Genomic DNA, 23,926 nt, shown 5'->3' on the forward strand with positions numbered 1-23,926 from the left:
TGACGATATCTTAAACATAACAAGATCTTTTCAAAAAGATCGTGCTGTGTTTAAGATATTGCCATTTTTAACAGTTTTGTTTCAAAGATTATTATATCTAAGTTATCTATTTAACATTAATTATTAATTAATTTTAACTATGGAAGAAAAATTCTCACGTACAATTATTTTTATGAAGAAACTTTTAATGGTATAATATTTAAAATTGAAAAGTATTATTTTCTCTTCTTTCTCTTTAATTAATCTTTTTATAGTCAATACATAAATAAAAATTCTCTAAGAAGTAAATAAAAATAGTAAATAATCATTAATCATTATCCTTTTAATATAAAAATAATGTGTTATATTTTGAAGATTATGTCATTTTTTATTTATATTTACAACTTTTTCTAGAAGAATACAGGAAAACTCTAAATATCAAAGAAATTTTTCTTTTATATCTTATCAAGTCTTAAATGTGTTACATAACTCAGATCTAAAGGAAGGATAAATAAAACACGAAAACACTAAGATAAAAATTGATGAAAGATGACGTGGAGATTTCAAGACAATAGACATTATTGTAGCTTGACACATGATGTAATAAGACCAAGTGAATCATTGCGTATGCAACAGTGGGGAATAAAGCAACCAATCACATTTAATAAAAATGCATCTAAGAATTAAATACAGAAATAATTTTATATGTTAATATGTATCCGTCTATATATATGTATATGTATATCATTTTGTTTTTTAGTATTTTGACCCAAATGTGTGATCGGTTGCTACTGCGCATTCTTGGGAATGAATCACCTTTCTTTTTACATCATAGCTTGACACAATTGTGTCCAGAATTCACTTGTCAGAGGAATCAAAGGGAAGGAGATTCAGGTATATAGATCCTGACAGAAAAATAACTTGCCTTTAACAAACTTAATATTCAATGGATAGATTCGATATTTCTGTAGATCTTCAATTACAGGCTCGGTAGCGTCGGACATCAGTACGTTCAGTAAGGCTTAAACGCCCATCGTCTTTTAAAACTAAAAAAAGAATATGAAAAATATTTCTTCCATAGTCGACAAGTTAACAGAAAGAGGTAGCAATTGCAAAAGAAGTCATGATAACAGTCACAAGTGCGTCAGAGGGAAGGAGGAGGGAGCGATTCTCTCGCGTACAAAGTCCTCAGAGAAATTTGGATGACGCCGGACGTAGGACGCTATAGACGTTGCGATACACAGGTCGGGCGTGTCTCGGGGCCTTTTAACCGTTTGACATCGGCGACACGTAGAATACCATTCTGCGGGCGTCCCTTGTAAGGCGCAGATTCCATCTCACGCGTCAACCTGTCCTGTCCGGTCGCCTCATTTCTCGAAAGCTGACCGGGACAAGCACGCGGACATGCTCGAATATTCAAGGCGGGCGGACGATTCCTTTTGAACTGCTTCTCGATCCGCCGACGGGAACCGTTCTATTTTTTTTCTTCCTTTCTTTTGGTTCAAAATGGGAATGAAGATACAACAGCGTGCAACAGATACGAAATCGATCGTGCACAAGGCGGTTTCGAGTGCTGACTGAGTCTTCCTACAACAGGTTGCACTTTCCCGTCTGTCACGTCGCGCAAGCACAGTATTTGATGTCACCTTTGACACTACGGTCGTCTCAATCGAAATTTTAAAGGTTTATTCTAGGTAGCTACAGTACACTGATGCAATAAGTTAGAATGAGAAAAAATATATTTGTCTTATTCTAACTTATTGCAACAGCGTAGCGACAAAGAATAGGCCTATAATATAATCTCCTCAATTTTTCCAAGCGTTTCATATCACAGTAACAATATCCTGTAATCATTCTTTGTAGAGCCACTTTTGTAAGATAAAAAATTATCAAAAGTTATTTAAAAAATTTTAAATAGTAAATGGCTCTCTACATTTTTAGATTACAGTCTAATTTATCTTGTGTCTAATTTTTCTCCGAGTTTCTTTAAAATGGAAAGCTAGACAAGATCAAACATGAGTTATATTTTAAAAGATAGTTTAAGGACAAGATTAAAGGCTGACTATTCTTTATCTCCAGAAAAACCATGAGATAATTTATCTAATATTTATCACTAAAATGCTGTGTTTTATTGATCGAGTAAAGTCTACATTCCCCCAAAAATATTAGTTTTGTGTTATTTTATATAATATTATAATGCATAGCGACATAGTAAAATAGATTTTACATTATTTGTTTGTTGCCGATGTCTTGGATATAATTTCTATTGATGAAAGTGAAAGATATGATTATGCCATAGAAATCACTTATAGAAATTCGTTTGATGGCGACAAATTAGTGGCTATGAAAAATGGCGATAGGGCGAGCCCGAGGGCTGACATATCGTTCGGCCTATTTTCACGGTCGGTGGCGCGATACGCGCTATTGTTGCTGTACGTCGTAGGGTTTATGAGGTTTTGGAAGAGTGGGAGGGGAACGTCCTGCGCGCAAAGATTAGCACTCCCAATGGGATTAAACCGCCCTTTTCTCTGTGACGCGTATTGCGCCACGTGTGCATTATAACGTGCGAGAAGAACAGCGAATATCGACAGGAAACGGCTTACCATTCTAACAGACTGCGGATAGACTAGAGACTTCACGGATGTTCCCCATGACTGCCTCTCCAGGGATTTCTCTATCTCCCGACGTAGTTAATTACCGACAAACGACTCGTTTATTGGTACAGAGATGACTAAGATCTCCACTCGAATCGGCAATAGTATGCTGAGATTTTATCTGCGAATCGAGGCGGGAAAGAGATTCCCTTGACGCGATAATAATTCTGTAGCTTATGCAATTTGTTTTTCACCTGTTTTTTTTTTTTTACCTTTGGATCGATCTTTTTATGAAAATCGAGGCTAACGCGTAGACAGACGCAATAAGAAATGTTAAAGAAATTTAATTACGTTGAAGAACAACTAAATATTTTAATGCACAGCTAAACTCTTTCTTTATCTAAAACTTCAAATGTATTTGTAAAATTTCTGTAGCTTATGCAATTTGTTTTTCACCTGTTTTTTTTTTTACCTTTGGATCGATCTTTTTATGAAAATCGAGGCTAACGCGTAGACAGACGCAATAAGAAATGTTAAAGAAATTTAATTACGTTGAAGAACAACTAAATATTTTAATGCACAGCTAAACTCTTTCTTTATCTAAAACTTCAAATGTATTTGTAAAATTTGTAAACTTTAAAAAATATTTTGTACAGATGTTATCGTTTAGAAATATTAATATTAACTTACGTTATTCGCTTCAGACTATAAATAAGCGTGTGGTCCGTATTATTATTATTATTATTATACTTTGTAGTCGAATGCGTTATATTTTATCGCCGTAGCAAGTGCGCGAAGGATTATATAGATACGCGAGAAAAGTGCCCATACGTCCGGTTCTCACGAAGGGATCGTCGAACTGGACAATGAATCTGAGAACGTACGATTTATAGTCCTGCTAGAACGAATGAATGGAGCCCTGAATGGATGCCCACCCTCTACTACGTCACGACTTTCGCCCCTTAAAACGCTCCGAATTAATTTATATTTCCTGCTCGAGGTGTCATAGTGCCCTTCACGATCAGGTGATTCAGCTAAGTCGCGCTAAGGGATTTCGTTAAAAGGCGTTATCGAGATGCGGGAGAATCTAAGTCACTTATCTTGGATCATTCAGTGGATTCGCTCGTAGATTCGAATTTCATTCATAGGCGTTAGCGTGACTAGCTCTAAGTGAGGTCCACTCTAGCGAAATCTCTATATCAATCTAGAAAGATGAAGATTGATGTCTCTCCTGTTGATTTGATTCAGTAAATATAAATAAAAGCAATAAAATGTTTCAGTAATACGATAAATACAAATGTGAATTGTCAAAATTATTTTATTCAAGGCATACTAATTTGTCGATTCATATATTATAAGAATGTAAATATTAGATATATTTCTCTATCTTCAACGTTTTTTAATGTATTATTAAAAATAAATGATGATCTCAATATGGGTCGAGGTCCTAATTACAGATTAAATTAAATTTGCAAAATTAAATGTTTTTCAGACATATGTATGTTAATAAAATTGCAGAATTTTTTCAATTTTTAATTTTTTTTGTAATTATTGTAATATAAAGTCGCTCTAAATTCTTAACCATTGCTGAATTTAGGGAAAAAGTAGAAAGTTATTCCATGATGCCATCTCTAACAAGTTTTCTAAATACTTCTTTAATAACTTGTTGGAATTGTGATATTTTTAGTAAATTGTATTTTGTACACTAAATACACAATTTATATGCAAATCTATATTTAAAAAGAAACATTTAATCATACTGATTCATAGCTGGCACTTATACATAAACATTAAAAAATTTTTTTAATTCATAATTGACTTATTAAATATCTAATAATTTTTCTTTTAAATTATAATTTATTATAATATATTTACTTACATTAACGTTACAACAACGTATAAATAATTAAGATAATTAGGACTCACAGACAACTTATAGACAAAAAATAAAATCACAAAGCGATATGTTCTATCTGATAAAATTAAGACATTTTTAGTTTACATTTATGTTTTCAAAGTTTTATTTTTAACTTTTGTTTAAGAAATGCTATGCAAAAACAAAGTAGTATGCCAGTATTGAAATGATTTTTTTTTCTAGTGTATACTTGTGGTTATATTAATCGTGTATAAATAAGCAAAACAAAAATTAATCACCTAAATATGTAATATAAAAAAAATATTACGGACAATTCTTAAAGAAATCGTTTAAAAGCATTCATCTCTACATATATTATAGATTTATTTTTAATTTCTTTACATTGTTAAACTTTTTCTTACGCGTGTTTGCACTTTCTCATTAAATGCATAGAAATCTTTCTCTCAAAAAAGCTATAACGGTAACGAAGTAACGGTACCTGGGATTTGGCAGGTAACAATCCCTTTTGAATAGGCAATGATGTAGGCTGTCGTGTGTCAGAGGACATGGGTATTTCTGCAAAGTTTCAAACGAAGGCGCCAAGCACGTTACAGGCGAATTAAAAGGAATTCGATTCGTGCTTTCCGACCAAGCGTTTTTCGGTTGAAAGCCATACGACCGAGTTACAAGAACGCAAATGATGGCGCTCGCTGGCGACCAGTCTGGTGAACATATGTCGTACATTGGAAACAATGTTACGTACATTGCCAGAATAAACGCGTCCATGTACAATGTAATAGCATTGTTAGCTAGCTCTTATCCTGATATTCAATTATCGGTGGCTCTCGCTAAATCAACTAGAACGATTCCTCACGCCGACTCCTGAATCCACAGGATCGCTTTAGCGACGGGGTTCGTTGCCGCTCAGATTTACAGTGGAATAATTGACCAGGCGTCTTACACGCGTCTTATGGCGAGCTCGAAATCAAACCGGTTTCCATCTGAACAACCGCGACGCTGTTATCGTCGTCGTCGTCGTCGTCGTCGTCGTTGTCAGCAACAGCAACGAATCGGCTCGCGATTTGCGATTGGCCATGAAGTGTTCGTCGATTTGCATGATTCTTAACATATTTCCTTGTCACGTCGAAAACTGGTCGGAGCTAATGAAGAACATTTAGTGATAAATAATGTGTAAAAACATTTGCTGCGATATAAAATATAAATCTGCATCCGCTTTTCAGTATTAATAGTTGATGCTTTGAATATAAATGTTTTTTTTATTAGCTAATGTTCAATAATAGACTATCAGTGGACGTGAGAATGTGTGTATGTGTGTGTGTGTAAAACAAATTATTAGAAATTATTTTTTAAATATCTTTACTTATAAAATTCAGAAAGAAAGGGAGAGAAAATTTTAACTAATTTTTTAATACGTTTGCTACGGTCGTGCGTTGGAAAACCAGCTATCACAGACATGAAATCTTTACTTTTAAAAAGGATACGCAATACGTTGCACATTATTATTTATACGCCCATCATAGGCAAACTGAAATCGTTACATAATATATCAGCCACGTGTGAAGTTGGACGTCCATGAAAATTATTTTAATGACAAAATAATTAAACGTAAATAAGATCTTTACAATGTCATGGTAGCGAACATTAATTTTCTTTTTGTTAGCAATTTTCCACGTTTATAGCACAACCGGAAATTTAGGTAGCGTTCAGGGAAAAAAGACATTTTGTCGGATGGAGCAGTCGTTGGAACCCAGCTGAGATTATTGACATTTTTGCGGTTCCTTTAGCGGGAAAACGATGTAAACTCTCCAAGGGCGATCCAATCTTTGGCAGCCTCACGACCCTTGACGACCGACGCCTGCGGTGCGAGGCGGCTACTTAACATGTCTCGTCCGAGTTCTCCCGCCCTTTTGAAGAGCATGCTGTTCTAGCTCTCGTTTCCTGAATGAACCTTTTTGTACCTTGCATCACTTAACGGTTCGACGAGCGCTTTCATAGGTTCATAGGTACTTTCAGCGAAAATAGTAGCGGTAGCAGAAAGGACGAACTGACGAGATAGGGCGTGTTGCAAGCATACACCCTCCAAAAGAGGGCAAACCGAGGATAAATTTCGGACATCTTGTCGAAGATAAGATCTTTGAAATACATGAAATTTTTGCGCTCGAACTTTGCTTTGTCCGAACTCGAAGGAAAAAGGGTACACAATTTTCCATAAGTAGAATCGCTTTATATAACTGTAGCAATAATTCTATAATCAATATTATAAACTAAATAATCGAAAAGACTTAGAATACATTTTTAATTGCGTGTTATGTCTTGCATTCTTTTTAATTTAATATTCATAGTTTTTTATTGCAAGCCACTGATTTTATGTAGAGATAGTCAAGCGAAAAGAGTATATAACATAATATATGTTATTAATAATTTAACGCAAACTAAGAGAATGTAGACAAAGAAAGTATAAACCAGGGATCTTCAAAAACGCGAATGGAAACTTAAAAAAAAATTTACCGACACGCTGATAAAAAGCGGCCATATAAATATTTAATTCAAATATCTCGTTTTGTCTAATATAGCAGTCCAAGTTAAATTTAGAATATGTTGACATATACAAAACGATTCTCCGCGGTGTACGGAACATCACCACAAGCCATCCGGGCACACGCCGCAATTTTTCACCGCGCCTCTTTCGTGCCGCAGCCAACCCTCCTCAAAATCGTCACCGCGGGTGCGATCTTTGAACGTTTCACGCCCGGGCGAGCCGAAAACCGACGAGCGTAATAAAGCCACCCCTTCGGTAAACCATCACTACGCGGCATATCCGCCCATCCATTCATCCGTCCGTCCGACAGCCATGGGTGGCGGCGGCGTCGCGCGGTAATGGTCGGGGCGCGTCGTGCCGCGTTTCCTCTCCTCTCCTCTCCTCTCCTCTCCTACCGAGATCGTGCCGTGAGTGCGAGAGGGGACGAGGGAGATGAGGACTTCTCGATTCTCCCTGGACACGCCTCGGCAAATTACTTTACAATGCTTCCGCACGCTATTTCCTCCCTCCTTCTACCTCTCGTTTCTTCGAATTCCGCTTTCACTTCGCTCCCCCCCCCCGTCCCCCCGAAGCCGCGCGCGCTAATGCTTCTCGTATTTTCTCTCGTCCGAACCACCCTTACCTCGCCCCCGCGTGCCCTCGCGTCGGAGGATGCTTTTAGAAGGCATTAGACGGGGCGCTCACGGTTCGTCGCCCGTAGTCGCTCCGCATTAAGGATCCACGCTCGGTGTGCTCGACACGATCTTCCTTCTCGCTCGATCCGATCTCGAGCGAGTACTGACTGGCTGACTGGTGCGTGGGCGATGGGTAAGCGATTCGCATGCTGATATAATTCGATGATTCGAATCACGGGACCCGTTGACGGAGGTACGCGCCGCGCGCTCCGTGGAGCATCAGGAATCAGAAGAGATGCATCCTAATCATGCTATAATCCGTCCAATTTACATTCCGCGCGTATATGGTTATTTTATTTAGGAAGCTATATGCAAAGACGTTTCTCTTTTTTTTTCCTCTTTCTACCTCTTTGCATAACAATAGTTTAATATCACGTGAGAGTTAAATTTTACAATTTAAACAAATCACATGTTATTAACTTTTAGAACCAAGTTTCCAAGTTTAAACTGCCGACGTTGTATTTAACTTACTAATATAAAGTCGCCAATAAACTATTTCGAAACCTTCAGCCACGATTTTACAAGCGAACATCCACGTGATCACCTAGACAAATAATCATAAGCAACTATCCCTCTATTGTCGAGTAAAGGTTGGAGTAGACTGTTCTCCGATCCGTTCTCCAGCCTACGTTTCGTCGCACGCGGGTCGAAGGGAGGTCAAGGTTGCCAGCACCATCGCGGCGTGAAGAAGAGACGTATCCACGTAAGGGACGGCACATCGGTGGCACAATCCTTAATTAAGGGATGAGGCACCCGGTGGCTCGGGTCACAAACTACGCTCGTAAATTCTTCGGCAAACGTATGCAAAAGGTAAAAGTCCGAAGGAGCGCGGGGAAGAAGAGCAATCGAAATAGAAAGGAAGGCGGGGGAAGACGGGGGAGGAGGGGGGAAGGACGGAGATGCCGCTGCCGGCGATGACTCCGACAAACGTACAGTCTTCGTAGGAAATTGCGTCCACCACGAGGATCTTCGTCGAAGACTATATTGTATACCCGTACCTGTTAACGCAACATATATGTCGTCTGTCTTCTTCAGCAAATTATCGCGTTTACCCTACATTTACAGGCGCATTGGCGTTCCTTGCGCGATCATATGTTTCACTGTCCTTGACACAACGTGATCTTGGTATTACGTTAACAAAACTTGGTATTGGTTTAACGCCAAACGTATATACGTATACGAATAGGGACGAATAAAGTATTAGTCTTTGATTCGTTTCTAATCTCTAAGATACGATACTGGAACTTAATAAATAGAGCTTAATAAAAAGAAAAATGCTAGTCGGATCAAACGTTGACTCTTGATGCCGCGTACTTTTTACGTCACAGTCAAACTTATGAGTTGCTTGTTGCAGAAGTTGTCAATATGGCAACGGTAAACATGAAAGTAACTGCTGGAATTAACCTTGCCCAGTATACTGATTAGCATGTCCGACTAGTTCTCTGGTCCGTGCTGTTTCTCGGCTTACATAGTAATGCGATTACATAATCGTTCCCAGGCTGATTGGCTTCGGTATGCCGAAAATAAACACGCGTAATACACGAAATTAGCGTACCGCGAATAGATCTTTAAGTAATAGCAATTTGCACCTAATTAATCTTGTATATTTATTGCGCCGGATTAACAATGAGTTGACGGACTCCGCGCGCCAAGTTGCGTCTCGTAGGACTCTATTAATTTTACTCATTTCGAATCTCCCACGCGCGTCTCTAAATTTACATCTATCATAACAAGTAGAAAATTGATCGGCTTGGGAATAATTCAAAGTGAACTCATCCTCCCATGCGTTTATCGCGACATGTTTATATTAGCGTCGTAAGGAAGGGATTAGATCGCGAGGGAAGTCCGAAGGTCTACGTAAAGTCTCTCGCGGTCAGAAATCAAGCGGTATTACACCGTCATCGGTCCGGTTTCTTTCAATCGTTCCAAACGATTCAACGCCCACGATTTCTATCCCGGGTGAGAGAGCTGTATCGCATCTAACTCGGAGGATTTTTCAATCGAAATGCTATGCGAAAATGCTTTCGACGTCGAGCGCGAAGTGCCACGGCCAAAGCCAACGCTCTTCCTCAGGGAGCCATCCTTATGATGCTGGCTGTACCCCGTACACGACACCCCGCGTCTATATATAGATGTGGGACAAACGCGCACACCTATAAAGGATATCCAACGTGAGCGTGGAACGAGCCTTGAGCATATCATGGTAGGAACGGAATATGGGATGGCACCGGAGATGACACATGGTCCAGCCGCCGGCTTGCGCATCCCGCGCTGAAGACTCCGCGACGGGAACGGAGAGATACCCGAGAGAAGACGTCGGTAGGAACGGGACGGAGCAGTATGGTCCGACGAAGGAGTGAGAGGAAGAAGAGGCGAGGAGGAGGGAACGAGAGGAGGGAAAAGAGGGAGGTCGGTTAGCTCTCTGCCGCAAGCCGCCGGCGCGAGAGCACAGTAGCGGCAAATACCCATAAATATAAAATATGTCCCTCCTTTTCACCCTTTTGCACGCACACCGACGCGCCCCTGTCCTCCCCCCCCCCCTGTGCTCCCTGTTCTTCCCTCCCCCCCGTAATATATCGATAACCGTACACACGCATCTCTCCGCCGATGAAGCGAGCTTCTCCGACCCTTACCCCGCTCTTTCTCTCTCTCTTTCTCTCGCTCCTATCGGAGAGACTCGCGCTCGTTCTCTCCCGCACGCACCTTTTTTCCAGCGGCTTTTACTTCGGCTCTCTTGCTCTCTCGCTGCTATCCAGCCTCAACACCTTTGTGTACGACATTCCTTGCTCCTTCCCTCTTCTCGCTCTCGCTCCGTACTCTCATCTCTCCCCGGCTTCTTTATTTTCCCACCACATCTCTCTCTTTCTGACCAATTTCGCCGACGCCTTGTTATCTTCGTAGAAAAGAGGACATATCTTTTCCCTTTTTCGCTTGCTATTATTATTTGCGGTTCACAATTTATACAAGGAAAGAGAGGGAGAAAGAGTGAGAAATAAGATGCAGAGGAGGAGAGGATACACTTCTTTCCCCCCCCCCTCTCTCTCTCTCTCTCTCTCTCTCGGAAGTCTCTGTGCTTTTGCAAACGTCCGCCGATTGTGGGAAGCTGCGAATGCCTCCGTATACGCATGCGACGTCGCCTTCGACGTTGATTAATCGGGTAATTAATTGATGGGGAGCTCCTGAGAAGCCGCTGCTTCTCCTGAGAAAGCGCGGATAAAAAGGAGAACTCTCCGAACTGGTTCTCCGTTCTATCGAAAATGTCGCGCGTACGAAACTTAATGAGACGATTCATTATTTCGCATTTATGGCAAGTCCGTAGTTTTTCAAAATGCGACAACTACACTATAATACAAACTTGTACAAAACAGTGATTTCGGCGTTACTTTTTCAATCAGGATTATATTGACAATGTATAAAAAATGTAGTGTAAATGTCCATAACCTTTTTTCAGTTATGTACATCGCAGATTAGAAACGATGATAACAGAATGTTCTGGACTTAATAACATGTTAATAACATGTTATTAACACGTTACAGATAAATGGGATCGAGGCTCAGATAAAACTGTGAAATCTTTGCGGTTTAAAGAAAGTACGTTAATTAAACATGGAAGTAATCGAACGAGTAAAATTCAAACTAGTTTAGAAAGGAATGAATGATTATTTTCTTCAATAGCCACTTCGCCTTTTGCTCACACGCACAATATTAAGTATAATTGACGCAACGTCCGCTGTTGCGAACAAAAGAAAACAGCAGGATAAACTTCGCGATAGACTTGAAAAGCGAAGTATTTTTCATTTCTAGCATTATATCGAGTTGCAGTGGATGAGTACACACGTAGGATGCGACACAGAATCCTGCGCTCGCAAGAAAATCCAATTGCACCAAGGCTAATCCCTCTGAACTAATATTTCATTCGTCGCGCTACGAGTTTGCCGGACGTATCGATTGTCTATCTGCCGAAGAATTTCTAGAGAGAAAGAGACTCTTCGAGAGAAGTTTTTTTCCCCCCTAGTACTTGAAAATTTTCTCGTCCGATAGCTAATCAGTATGTATAATCTGACAATCTTATCGTACGTGACAAATAAAATGTTAATCTTACAACTGTGCATCGGGATACAGATGTATCACTATGCAGATAAACAGCTGCGTCTAATTAGCTATTCCAGCATCAAACGCGACATCCGACTTTCAAGGACTTCGAAACACAATCTAGATGCACTTTTTGTTTTAGCTGACTGTATCTAATCGCTTCTAATCCGTGCACCTTTCGCACGTCCACTGCGAAACACATGTTTCTTTCATCTTACGAAAGATTGATATTCGTTGAATAAACAGTTATCTGTACTGTACATCGCTTATTTGCTACGACATAACTGAAAAAAAAAATTGTCCATAATTGTTTTAAATTTAAATCGTTCAAGTTTTGTAAAATTATTTTTAGTGTTATGATTTTGTTTATTAATTGTAGAAGAATGAAAGTATCATTAACTCGTCACGCATAGTATCAAATTTTTATCAGAATTATCTTTTTCTTGCAACTCACTCTCTAAATTACAATCAATGAAAAATCAATGAAAATATACTGATTTCAATGGTGTGCTTATAAGTTGTCAATCAATGAAATAAATACACCTAATTTTCAGTGACTATACACTACTTTTGGAGTAACACAAAAGTCAATGGATACTAACTAATTATTACAGTTATAAACATACCACTGCAAATCTGTGTGTTATCAGTGTGAATATTCACTGATTTTTATCATCTTTTTTGTCATCAGAATTAATGTATAATCACTGAAAAATTAGTGTATTTGTGATTGATGACAAGTTATAAGTATGCCACTGAAATTCAGTGTGTCTTCACCGATTTCCCTGATTTTTCATTGATCGTAATTTAGAGAGGAGATTCTTTTCGTATTGCCTGATGAAAATGCGGTACAAATAGCGTCACAGACATCGCACAATCTCGATGCAGCTCGATACAGCTGGACGCAGCGATTTTCATTCGAGGCAAAATTTGTTTACATTTCAAATCCTCTTTTACTGTCTTTTTATCTAACAAACAAGATTAAGGCATTGAAGAGAAACGAGCGCGGTCACTGCGCGGTCGGCATCCGTATGCGCGATACTAGCAACGAAAAAGAAAGCGAGGAGGGAAATCGCCAAGCGTCGGCAACCCGTCCGCGGAGCGAAGACAGATCTCGCTGCTGTTGCATCCGACTCTTACACTGACGCTGCGGTTACGAGACAGTTCGCACGGCGGGCAGCTCGAGGATGCGTTAGCAGGTGCGGCGTCCGCACCACGGGCGTTCAATAACCGGCGGCGGATCGATTCGCGCGAGTCAGAGGGACGTGGCGAGGTGGCGGTAATTTAGCAGGCGCAATGACACGCGGTCCGGTTTCGTTGTTGTCACCGTATAACGTCGAGCGTACGTATACGCGCATCCGCAGGATCATCTCGCGCGAGGGCGAGGGCGAGGGTTGCGGCGGGAACCGGGAGGCAAAAGCCACGGGGGGAGGACGGGGAGGAGAAAGCGGAGAGGAGCGAGTCTCGTCGCGCCGCGAGAGAAGAAGTCCCGTGAGCCGAGGCCGAAGGACGAGAAGCGGAGAAGCGGAACGACGACGAAACCCGTTCTCATTATTATATTCATATTCAGGCACGATGGGGCGAACCCTCCCCCTCATTCCGCGCTCTGCGCTCCGCTCCTCTCGCTTCCTCCCGCGGCTTCGTGCGGGGAGATTCTCTCTTTCTCTCTCTTTCTCTCTCCCGCACGCAACCGCGCGTAGAGAGACGGTATAGATATAGCGGTATAAAAATCTCTATAAAAAGTTGAAAAGTGCCGCCGCCGGAGTTGAGGGGCGACAATGGATGAAATATGCCGCTCCGTTCGACCCTACTGGAAGCCTTAAGGTGCCGGACACCTCCTTACACCTGCGCGCGCGCGCGCGCGCGCGCGAGCGCGAGAGAAAGAGAGAAAGAGAGAGAGATATATATATGCCTCGGCGTGTTATAGCGCCTTATTATAAACCGAGCCGGCGGCCTCAGCATCTCTCGCCACGGATGGGACGCCTATCCACGAAATCGATGCGGCCTTCCACCTTGAATTATTCCCGCTGCCGCGCGAGACTGCGAGGCGGTCGCGGCGATTCCGTGAAATTCGGAGTTCTCTCGCGTCTCTTCCCCCCCGAACGACCCTCCATCCGTCCACCATATCGTTTTCTCTTCCCCGTTTTGTGCGTGAATAGACGCTTCTTTATGTCCCGGTATGATATAGGGTAAATAGGTAGATGAGGATTCCAATGATTGTGGTCATCGAAAGATGATAACGTCGCGACTTGCGGTCACGTCGTGTTAAAAAGAAAAAAAAAAGAACGAAGCAGACGTCATGAATTTTAGACGATTGTGCAGACGGGGATGAACACGTTAATTGTTACTCGATTAGAAATACCGAGTATTTTTTTCCTTTACATATGATTTTTCCGAGCCATAATCCTTTGCTGATTATGCTGATGCGCGTAGTAATTATCAATTCTTTCCGAACAATAAATTTAACAAATCGAATAAATCGTCCGAGAATTCGTTTTTGAGGACACGACGATCGTTGGAATTTTATCACGCGACGCTACCGAATGATTTACGTGAAGCACATGGGAGAGCGGTGCATCGATTTAGACGCAATAGCATCTGTTTACTGAGGCATGACGGATAATTTAGGACCTAAAATTAGCATTTAAACGGGTTTGAATTTTACGCTCTCGTTAATTACGCAATGCCGCTTATTACATTTTATCGGATATAATAAGTTTATCGACGCGTAGCAAAATGTGCAACAGTAAAACGTGGCTACCGGAATATAATAACACGGTATACGCTATAGAAGTATAATATTGTGATTCGCGCGAATCGTGACGAGCGCAGACCGCAGGTTAGATCAAAGCAGCTTAATAAAGCTCCGCCGCTTGCGATATTTCACGAAACGTACAACGGCTGTCGCGCCGTAGCAGTCGTTAATAATGATTTGTGCTCATCGCGTCCCCCAATCCGCAAAAACGTCGGTAGTCCTACTTTCGATTTGTCCAGGAATAGAACGATCTTTTTTTTCTCCCCTTTTCTGTTCCCCCCCCCCCTTTTTTTAAGTGACCTACCGATCCTTCTACTCAGGCAGCTACGGAAACGCGAGGTATTAGCCGTCATCGCTGTTCAGATTAGTACGAACGACTTTTAAATGAATCTGAGATCTTTCTTAGATTCGCAAAATGCATTTTACTTGTCGCGTTCTGATAATTTCTAGCCTTAATAATTGAGTTTCAACTGTAATTATACAAATCTCATTAAAATATTAGTCTAGAACGTTTTAAATACCTCATATTTAAGAAGCAAATAAAATAGAAAGATAATTGGAAGTATCGGAAGCTCTGACATCGTTTTGACGGAATCGGTATGTAAATTAAAAAACTCACAATTGTTACAAATATTCCATTCTCTTCTCTATCAAATGACAAATTGTCTTTGGGAGCAGCCAGATATTATTTAAAGTCTATCATTATTTTCTATTCACATAAAATCAGAAATAGCGCAAACATAGGCAGACGCAGATCTTAGTTTGATAATAAACTGGAAACTGTATCTGTTGAATCGAAGTATTCGTGTTATCCGACAACTAGGTGTTTACATTTCACACTTGCGACAGTTCCTTAGTACGGATAGCCTTACCTGAACTACCGACACGTTTCACCGAATCTAACTAGCCAATGAAAGAAAAAGAAAAGAGAAAGATCACGGCGAAAAATGTGGAAACTCCTGAGTTGTTGAAACCGTTCACCGAAACATTTCGAAAAAATAATGGTCATTTTAAAAGGGCGACAGTAAGGGAGATCATTATTCAACCTAGGGGGTCTTTATTGTGGTTTCGGGTCTAAAAAGAAGGGCTGCGTATCCTTTTGTGATTCCGTTATGCTACGTGCGAACGTAGTCCAGACTTGTAAATAGAGACTGTAGTCTGAGTCACACGCCACAACCAAAAATAATCGTCGTTTCAGCTTGCCTGCAGCGACGACTTCTCATCAATTCGCAACTATTTCCACGCCTCTCGACTGAGGAGATCAGGTGTTCACTTCTTGAAACAGGTTTAGTCGAGGATTTTAAGTAAAAGACTCAACTGGTACAGAAAATTCTGCCTTTCTTTCCCGTATTCGTTTTTTCTTTTCATATTATCAGTGGTATGAAGCATGAAACCGCGCATATTTGCACTCGGCATTCACCGGCACGTGGACGTATACTTATAGTCGCACATTGCAAAGTTTGTATTAAGCATTACTAATGTTTTAACGATTATACAGAATACTCACTGATCTAAATTTTAATACTTTATCAAAGTTAATATTACATCACTTATGTTAACTTACCACACTCTGAGTGGGTGGTTTCAATATTAGTTAATCACTTATATTGTATCACATTATAACTAGTGCCAAATTAAGCTAGAATTTTGAAACGTAATGGCATTAAAGTATTTTCAATAATAATAATTTGACCAACGAATTTTGAAAAATTCTCGGCTGAATGTAATACGCGACGAAAAGTTCAAATCACATTGATGATCACAAGGATATATCTCATGAACCGGTATGTTTTTATCGCGAAATAAATTATTACGGTTGTAGAGAGCAAGCGTATCTTACGGGGCACAAGCGTATTTCGCGAATTCATGAAGTCTTGCTGGAAATTAAAATGACCGCTGATTAAAAGTGCGATTCTCTTTCCCCCACTTGATGTTTCATATGCTTCGAAGCATTTGATTGACCAATTAGAACAAAGAATTTAATAAATTGACCAATCAAGGAATGTTTTGAAGCGTTTGTAGCGTCAAGTGGATCACTCTAAGTAAGTGAGTTTTGTTCTTTTTTACCTAAGGCTAGCGGGACCGTTGTAAAACTCCTATGAGTCGTTATGTCATAGAAATGACAGCTGATAAACAAGAATATCAGGTTTTCTGGGCGTACACGACGAAGATACGTTGTCGCTTGTAAATCACGGGACATGGATCAATCGGCGCGAGACTTAATTTACGGCAGCATTACGAGTCAACGAAGCGCTGAAATGGCGCTTCGCCATTCATTGTCCGCCGCACGAAGCTCGAGCTTAAATTGCGTAAGATTTATACCTCGCCTCTCTTTCCCTCTCCCCCCTCACCGACATTAATCGTTGCATCCCGTCGAGGTCGTCGTTGAATTTTCGAAAAAATTTGACAGATTCTACTTCATATTCCGAGACAAACAGATGTTCCTAACAGGAATCGCTAACTGATAGTTAAACATACGAAAACACACTTTGTTTAATGAATATTTGTTACATCCGATTATAAACGGCTGATGTATCTCGAACATTTTATAGTGAATATCACAAATCATCAGAAAGCTCTAAACTTTATTATTATTATTTTCAGATGAATGATTTATTGCATAATTTTGTTTAAGAAATATGACAGTAATTTTCCTCTTTATAACCTGTGATTTTTAGTCATTAATGATTTATTTTATGTTTATACAAGAGGAATTTTCTCATAATGTCTCCGTTGTGTTTTACTTTCAAGCTAGTTTCAGAGCTGAAATTTCAATATTTATGACTAAAATTTTTTATCATTGATTTGGAAAAAAATAAACTTGAGAAGCCTACAATTCTTAAATTGTGATAACTTTCAGCTGGTATCGTACAACGAAAACATACTTAAGCACTTAAAAGGACCAGATTCCAGGAGATCTATTCAGAAACTCGTAATAACAGTTTGGTAAAAACATTTGGTATCGTTAAAAAGTTACAATAGGCCTACCGGTAAAAAATACGTCTTTCTGACTATCTGATTGTCAGCTGACACCTTAAATCACATATAGATTTCGAGTATATTAACGTGTGAACTCGACGATAGAAGGTTTCCTCGAAAGGAATTTTTTTCTCGAGGACGTTCCGAAGCGACGGCACGAACTCGCACCGACGACGCTGACTCACTCGAGAGAACGCAGCGACGATGCGAAGCCAGCCCAGGAACGGTCAGATCGGACCTGACCCCGTGTCCTGGCTGTTACCGTTTCTGAGTGACGTCTTCATGTCTGGCTCTGCGGGGCATTCCTCGTTCTTATTGTGCGTTTGTCCGTCAGCTCGTTCGGTCGGGTCCGGACCGCGAGACGTACACAACCACCGCCAACCCCCCGTCGTCGGCCACTTCTCGCCGTGAAAACTGCGCGGCACCTACGGAGATGACTCGTGAAAAAAAGGGCACCGCGAGTCACCGCGGGCCGACGATGACGCTGGGTACCAGGAACCTTGCGGGAACCGAGTGCGAGCGGGATCGGAGTGAAAGTGAAGCGGAGGCAACGATGCCTGACGTCGTTGAAAGATATCAACAAACGAAATCGATTACGTTTTTCATTATTCCGGCGTTCAAATCGAAGCCCAAACTGAATACAGACTAGCTCTGCGAAATTATGTTCGTTGGAGAAATTACCTTTGTACGATATCGCGAAAAAAAAAAAAGAATTCGTTTCTGGCATGTGTAATAACCGATGGACTCCCAAATCTCATCGGGCTTTTGTGTGCACTGATCGAATTTATTTAATTCACGACTGTGAATGACTTTTATTTTGCAATCAAATAAAATCCATCGTTTCTTCTTGCATTTTACACGTTGCAGTTGCTCTAAACTTTTCAATGCTGCATCGATTAAAATATCATGTGCCTAGTAATATTTTTAGTCTGCCTAAAAAAATCGGTCTCTGTAAAAGTAATTCTTTAAAAGGCGATGGAATAATAATTTAAAATTCCTTCGCGTGTATCCTTGATTCTTGTGTACGTATATGCGCTCTTAGCAAATAAAACTAGCTGGATAAAACAGGAAAGATACGATGCTTTACTGATCGCGTTATAAACATCTAGAGAAACTGGTTGATCAATTGGACCTCTTGCAAATCGACTATAACTGTAATTAGCCTAAGAGTTAGAGCAACGATTATTAACCCATTAAACGTAATTTGATGTATCTTAAGCTTTATTAATTTCTAATTGATATTCATTGTTCCGTTTAAATTGCGATAAAATATTTCATTAGCAATATCGTAAATCTCGACTTTAAAATACTTGCGAGCGGAAACTTTTCTACCGGCTCTCAGTTTCTCGATTCGAATGTATCAATCTCAGCAATTAAAATTACATACATTCATTTACTCAATAAGCGCTTAATTATTTTATACTTGTTAAAATTTTAAATGAACGACGATTCAAGTCGGGGAGTACATTCATTAGCGACGCTGCGAGTGGTTTTTAAAAATTCTTGTAATGAACCTTAATTTTAAAATGAAGAAAGTACACTGAAAAATATGCCGTGTTTGTGACTATAACTGCATAGTAAAATAATTGTAATCAAAAATATCGTTTGTATCATTACTATAACATTAGTAATAATACTTATATGGCATATTTTAAAACTGTGTAATTTATAGTACAATTTTTTTCATGGTTGACATCACTATGTATGGTTATTATATGTTATTATATGTATGGTTATAGTTACTATAAAAATGATATTCCTGACTATAATTATTTTACTATTGCAATTACGGCCGTAAATACCACGTAGTTTTTAATCAGCGTAAGCTGGCGAATGTTGAGAAAATCTCTCTCGAGGTGCTCCTTCGCCTAGGCGCTTCTCACGCGAGGAGAAGGCGAATGTCCGCTAACGAGCGGCGATTTTGGTGCCGGAACCCCGACGCGATAGGTAACTAAACTCGTATTACTGATTCCATCGCGCGGGTCGGCGCGGCGCGGCGCGGCGGCTAGGACGGCCGCGCGGCCAAAGAAATCGGTACAAAGATTGATGCTCGCGCGGCGGCGCGTTTCACTCTCTCGCGCGGTCGGTAGCGGTCTTTATCGAGAGGACGCGTCGTATAAACGCAGCGTACGATTTCGTGACGATTAGCGGGGATGACGCGGCGTTATGCCGACAAAAGCGCGAACGATGGTTTACCGCTGCTCGCCGGGGTGTACGAGTACGGCGGAGAGAAAAGACGGCGGCGAGCCTGAATAGAGCCGATAAGGAGGATGGCACGGCAAAAGGCAAGGTGAGACGCCGCGCCGACGAGAGGTGTACCTCGTTAATTGGCGACAATTAACAGGACGAGCATGCGACTGGCTACCGGAGCCACTCACGCGCGTGATACGCGCGAAAAGGCGCCGGGTCTCTTTATTCGCGCGGGTCTTACGCAAGAAGCCGCTCCATCCGCTGCCGCCGCCGCCGCCGCCGCCGCCGCCGCTTTCTTTCGTCGGCGCGCGGCCGTCCGATTTCCGCGACTTCATTTATCAGAGGAAGCCCGATCGCGAGGATTCATAAGGCGCGAAAAAAGACCGTACGCGGAAAAGAGAACTCCACGCACACCGGCGACCGTTACGCCAATTTCAGTCGCGCGGGTAATATAACGATCGGCGCGGCATTCGGTATAATGCGGCGCACACTCTGCGGTTTCTTTCACGCGGTTTGACGAACGAGTCGCGGTCTTTGAGGTTTTAAGCCGGTCTATTTACCGGTCCCCGTATACCGGTCGTTCATCTGACTTTATTGCTTGAGATTATTTCATCTTCGTTATTCCAAATAGATTTCTCTTCCTCCCTTTTTACATCAATTTATTATACGTGTGCTAATGCCATTATTATCGACGTGAATCAATAATGTTAACAGTAATAGCATTGTGTGATATCTCGTAAAAAAATATATACATACAGAATTATAGATATAGAATCGTATATTTTATTCCGTCACATCCTCCATTCGCGCATCGCGGGAAAATAAACGGCGCAACGAGAATTCGTAGAGTGCAATATTTTCAGATTTCAATATTTTGATCATATATTGCGTAATTATAACGTAACACGAGAAGTCGGGAGCTGTCACGAATACGTACGTCGACTTCCTTTAGAAAAGATTTATAATCTCTAGGTAAGTGTCAGGAATCACACAGGATTTTCGTCTCGCTTCAACTCGAAGGAGGGATCCCCGAGGGCTTCCCCGTGAACGGCCGGAGGGCGTGTCGGGATAATCGTTATCGTGTTTCAGCCAAAATCTAATCCGACAACAACCTACTAATTTTTAAGTGGTTTTTCCAGTTATTCTCTATCGCGGCGATAATTTCTGTACCCTTGTTCTCCGGACTTCAATTTAAGACGTCGTTAAGGTGCAATTATGCGAGACCCTTAGCGTATTATTGGAAAACACGGTTACGAACAGTTTATGGCGAGATTCATATTAATCGAAAGTACATCACAGAGAGCAAGACAATTCAGCAGAAAATCTCAATGAGTCGAAGGCCTCGAGTAATTATTAAATCAATTTGCGAATCGCGTGATAAGCGAGCGACATGTTCGATCCCCGAATAAGGGTGTAATATTCGGGATGTTTGTGCGGAGAGTAGGTACACGCTAAAAAAAAAAAAACGCACAACCGTGCGGTATCGATCACTTCAACGTATTCATTGGTGCATTAAAAAGAGACGTCGCGATCTCCGAGAGGATGCTGTTGAGAATTTATAATGCGACGGCTCTGCGACAGTTACATGTGAGAAACGATTCTTACTCTCTTTCTCAAAACGTGACGCAGATTTGCTTTTCTCGCATATTAATACATTGAACTGTATATTCTGTGTTATAGACTCTCGAATATAGCATCTCGAATGCGCGTACAAGACCGGATTCGTATGACGCTGTTGTTAAACATAAGCTGCCCTCCAACTTTCGTTATTTGTATGGATGTTTACGAGGTTTCCCGTCATTGCGTATCATTGCTGAGTCACTAGTGAAATTCTGCCGAAATCGTCCGAGAGCTTGCTTCGTATTTAACACGCGTGAAAGCAATTTAAATAAATCTAAAAAATTTTGCGTGATTCCTGTCTCGGTTGAGAAAAAAAAAAAATACGTCGCTCAAAGTACAGCAGGCCTGTTTTAAGAAAAGATAACAGCTTATTGAAGTTTAAGATTTCGTGAAAATTTAAACCTACCGATTTCTCTTTATGCATAATTAAAATATAATAACTGTGTCGCTCCTATACAGATTCTTCTTACATGAAACGAAATGTAGTTTTTGTTTCTATTTACGACTCATATATTTAAGTTTATATCATGTTACCATCTTAGCATCTCGGTATTTACCGGAAGCAACTGCGACAAAGTAAAGACACTACCTCGAAATGACGTAACAATAACGCGCCGACACACCGGAGTAGCGCGAAGGTTTCACGCTCGTTTCGAATCGCGCATAAAAGGATGTTAGGGCCCGTGTTCGACACGGAGAGAAAACGACGAGCGAAGGGACGAACAGAAGGAGTCAAACTCGTCGCGTGTCCTGTCCCCGTGCTCCATAGAGCTACCTCGTAAATTGACAGTCACGTCGCGCTGTCCTCTCGTCGGGAGCGTACAATCGCGACAGAGGCGGGGGGGGAGGGGAGGAGGGGGAGGGGAAGAAAGAGAGAGGTCCCCGGAAGATTTGCAGCCCTTTCGCCACGGGGTGGCGAGGCGAGACTTCTCTCGGTCGCCCCTCCTCTCCCTCTACCCTGTGTTTACATAACATCCCGTGTAGCCACGGTCACCAGATCTCTGACACATCTTTGAGCTCTCTCGCTTACCTTTTTCGACTCGTCCTTGGGGTGCTCTCGCTGCCTCTCCGTGCCGACCGAGGACGGTATCCCTGGCAGCAACTGTCAGTGATGCTTCTCGAGAATGTTCTCACGCACGTGGCCCCTCGAGCGTTCCCTCTTCTTCCGCCTCCTCTTCTTCCTGCTTCCGGTTCGCTCCTCGTCGTACGTCCTCACTCGCGAATCTTGATCATCCCGAACGGCGAACGGCGCGTCACACCGGAAGCGTCGGAGGAGTACGAGTACGCGGCTCGCGCGACATACGCGCGTGACGGAACGGATCTCGTTGCCGTCCGACGCGGATGATCGGGGGTGGAGCGGGGAAAATTCGCGGTCCTAGGACGTCGCGGGAAACCGCTACCAGCGGAAAGACGACGACGACGACGACGACGATGATTACTCACTCGTTGGTGGTTCGAAGGTCCGTTCTTCCTTCCGGCGTGTGGTCCGCGCGTCGGAAACGTGCGTGGGGCTACTACTCACTTCGCCGCATATCGTCCGTCTCGCGCGCGCGCGAGCGAGCGTTACCTCCCGGATGATGCTGCTGCTGCTGCTGCTGCTGCTGGTTCCCTCAACGCCGACGACGGTGGCAGGGCGACGACGCGACGACGACGACGACGACGACGACAACGACAACGACAACGACAGCGACAGCGACGGCGCGCGCGCGCGCGCTTCGTGGTACCGCCGTTTGGCGGTGCTGAAAACGCGTGCCCTGCTGCTGCTGCTGAATCGCACGACCTCCCCCTCTTATCCTCCACCCCGTTTTCACCACGTTCCCCGCGCTGCTGTCATCCGCGAGCCTCCGAACTGACCTGCCTGCGTATCCCCGTGGAACCCGCACGCTCCGCTCCGGGGACGGCTGCCGTGGCGCGTCTGCCTGTGTCCGTGTTGATGCCGGGAGATACACGGTGGTGTCGCGGACCAACCGTTGGGAGAAGGGAGGGGAGGGGCAGGGGGCGGATAACGGCGGCGGGGTGAAGAAGAAGTAGAGGAGAAGGGAGAGAGAGAGGCAGCTGATGGAAGCGAGAATGCGCGCGTTGGATATGGAGGACGGGCCCACGGCGATCGCTCGTATGCGTGAGTATGTGGTGCCTCGTGAGAGAGGAAGGGGAGCGAGGCGCTCTCTCTCGCTTCTGGGACACACGGCGGCTCGTGATTCTCTCGTACGTGCGCGCGTGTGCGTGGGGGTGTGTGTGTGTGTGTGCGCGCGCGCGCGCGCGCGCGAGTTGGTTGTCCTGCCTTCGATGCAGCGACTCCCTCCCGTCACGGCGAACGGCCTGCCTCCATTCGCGCGACACGCTACATGGAGGACGGGCCCCCGTGTGTGTGTGTGTGTGTGTGTGTGTGTGCCTCGACGAGTCCGTCGTATGTGTGACAGGGGAGGGGAGGTCGTGCCACCAACACCATCAACGTGCACGGCGAAGAATCGCTCGGGTGAACGGGGGGATATATTCGCGATCCGTTGCGCGAGTACGTGCGCCCTCCACACATACACACACACACACACACACGTGCACAAGCGCGGAGGTCCCGGCTCGTCCTGCCCTTCCGATGGACTCCCCGATTACCAACCACCTCTCCGGGAG

At 42.6% G+C, this 23,926-nt stretch overlaps 1 protein-coding gene across 1 annotated transcript in view; it reads right to left on the minus strand.

Moving 5' to 3' along the window:
* LOC105833969 (homeotic protein ocelliless) overlaps positions 1–23,522 on the minus strand; it is a 57,919-nt gene extending 34,397 nt beyond the window's left edge. The window contains exon 1 of the mRNA XM_012676117.3: positions 22,329–23,522. The gene's annotated coding sequence lies outside the window, so the exon portion shown is untranslated. The remainder of the gene's footprint in view (positions 1–22,328) is intronic.
* Positions 23,523–23,926: the final 404 nt, after the last annotated feature.

Source organism: Monomorium pharaonis, chromosome 3 (assembly GCF_013373865.1).
Source record: "Monomorium pharaonis isolate MP-MQ-018 chromosome 3, ASM1337386v2, whole genome shotgun sequence".
Classification (NCBI taxonomy): domain Eukaryota; kingdom Metazoa; phylum Arthropoda; class Insecta; order Hymenoptera; family Formicidae; genus Monomorium; species Monomorium pharaonis.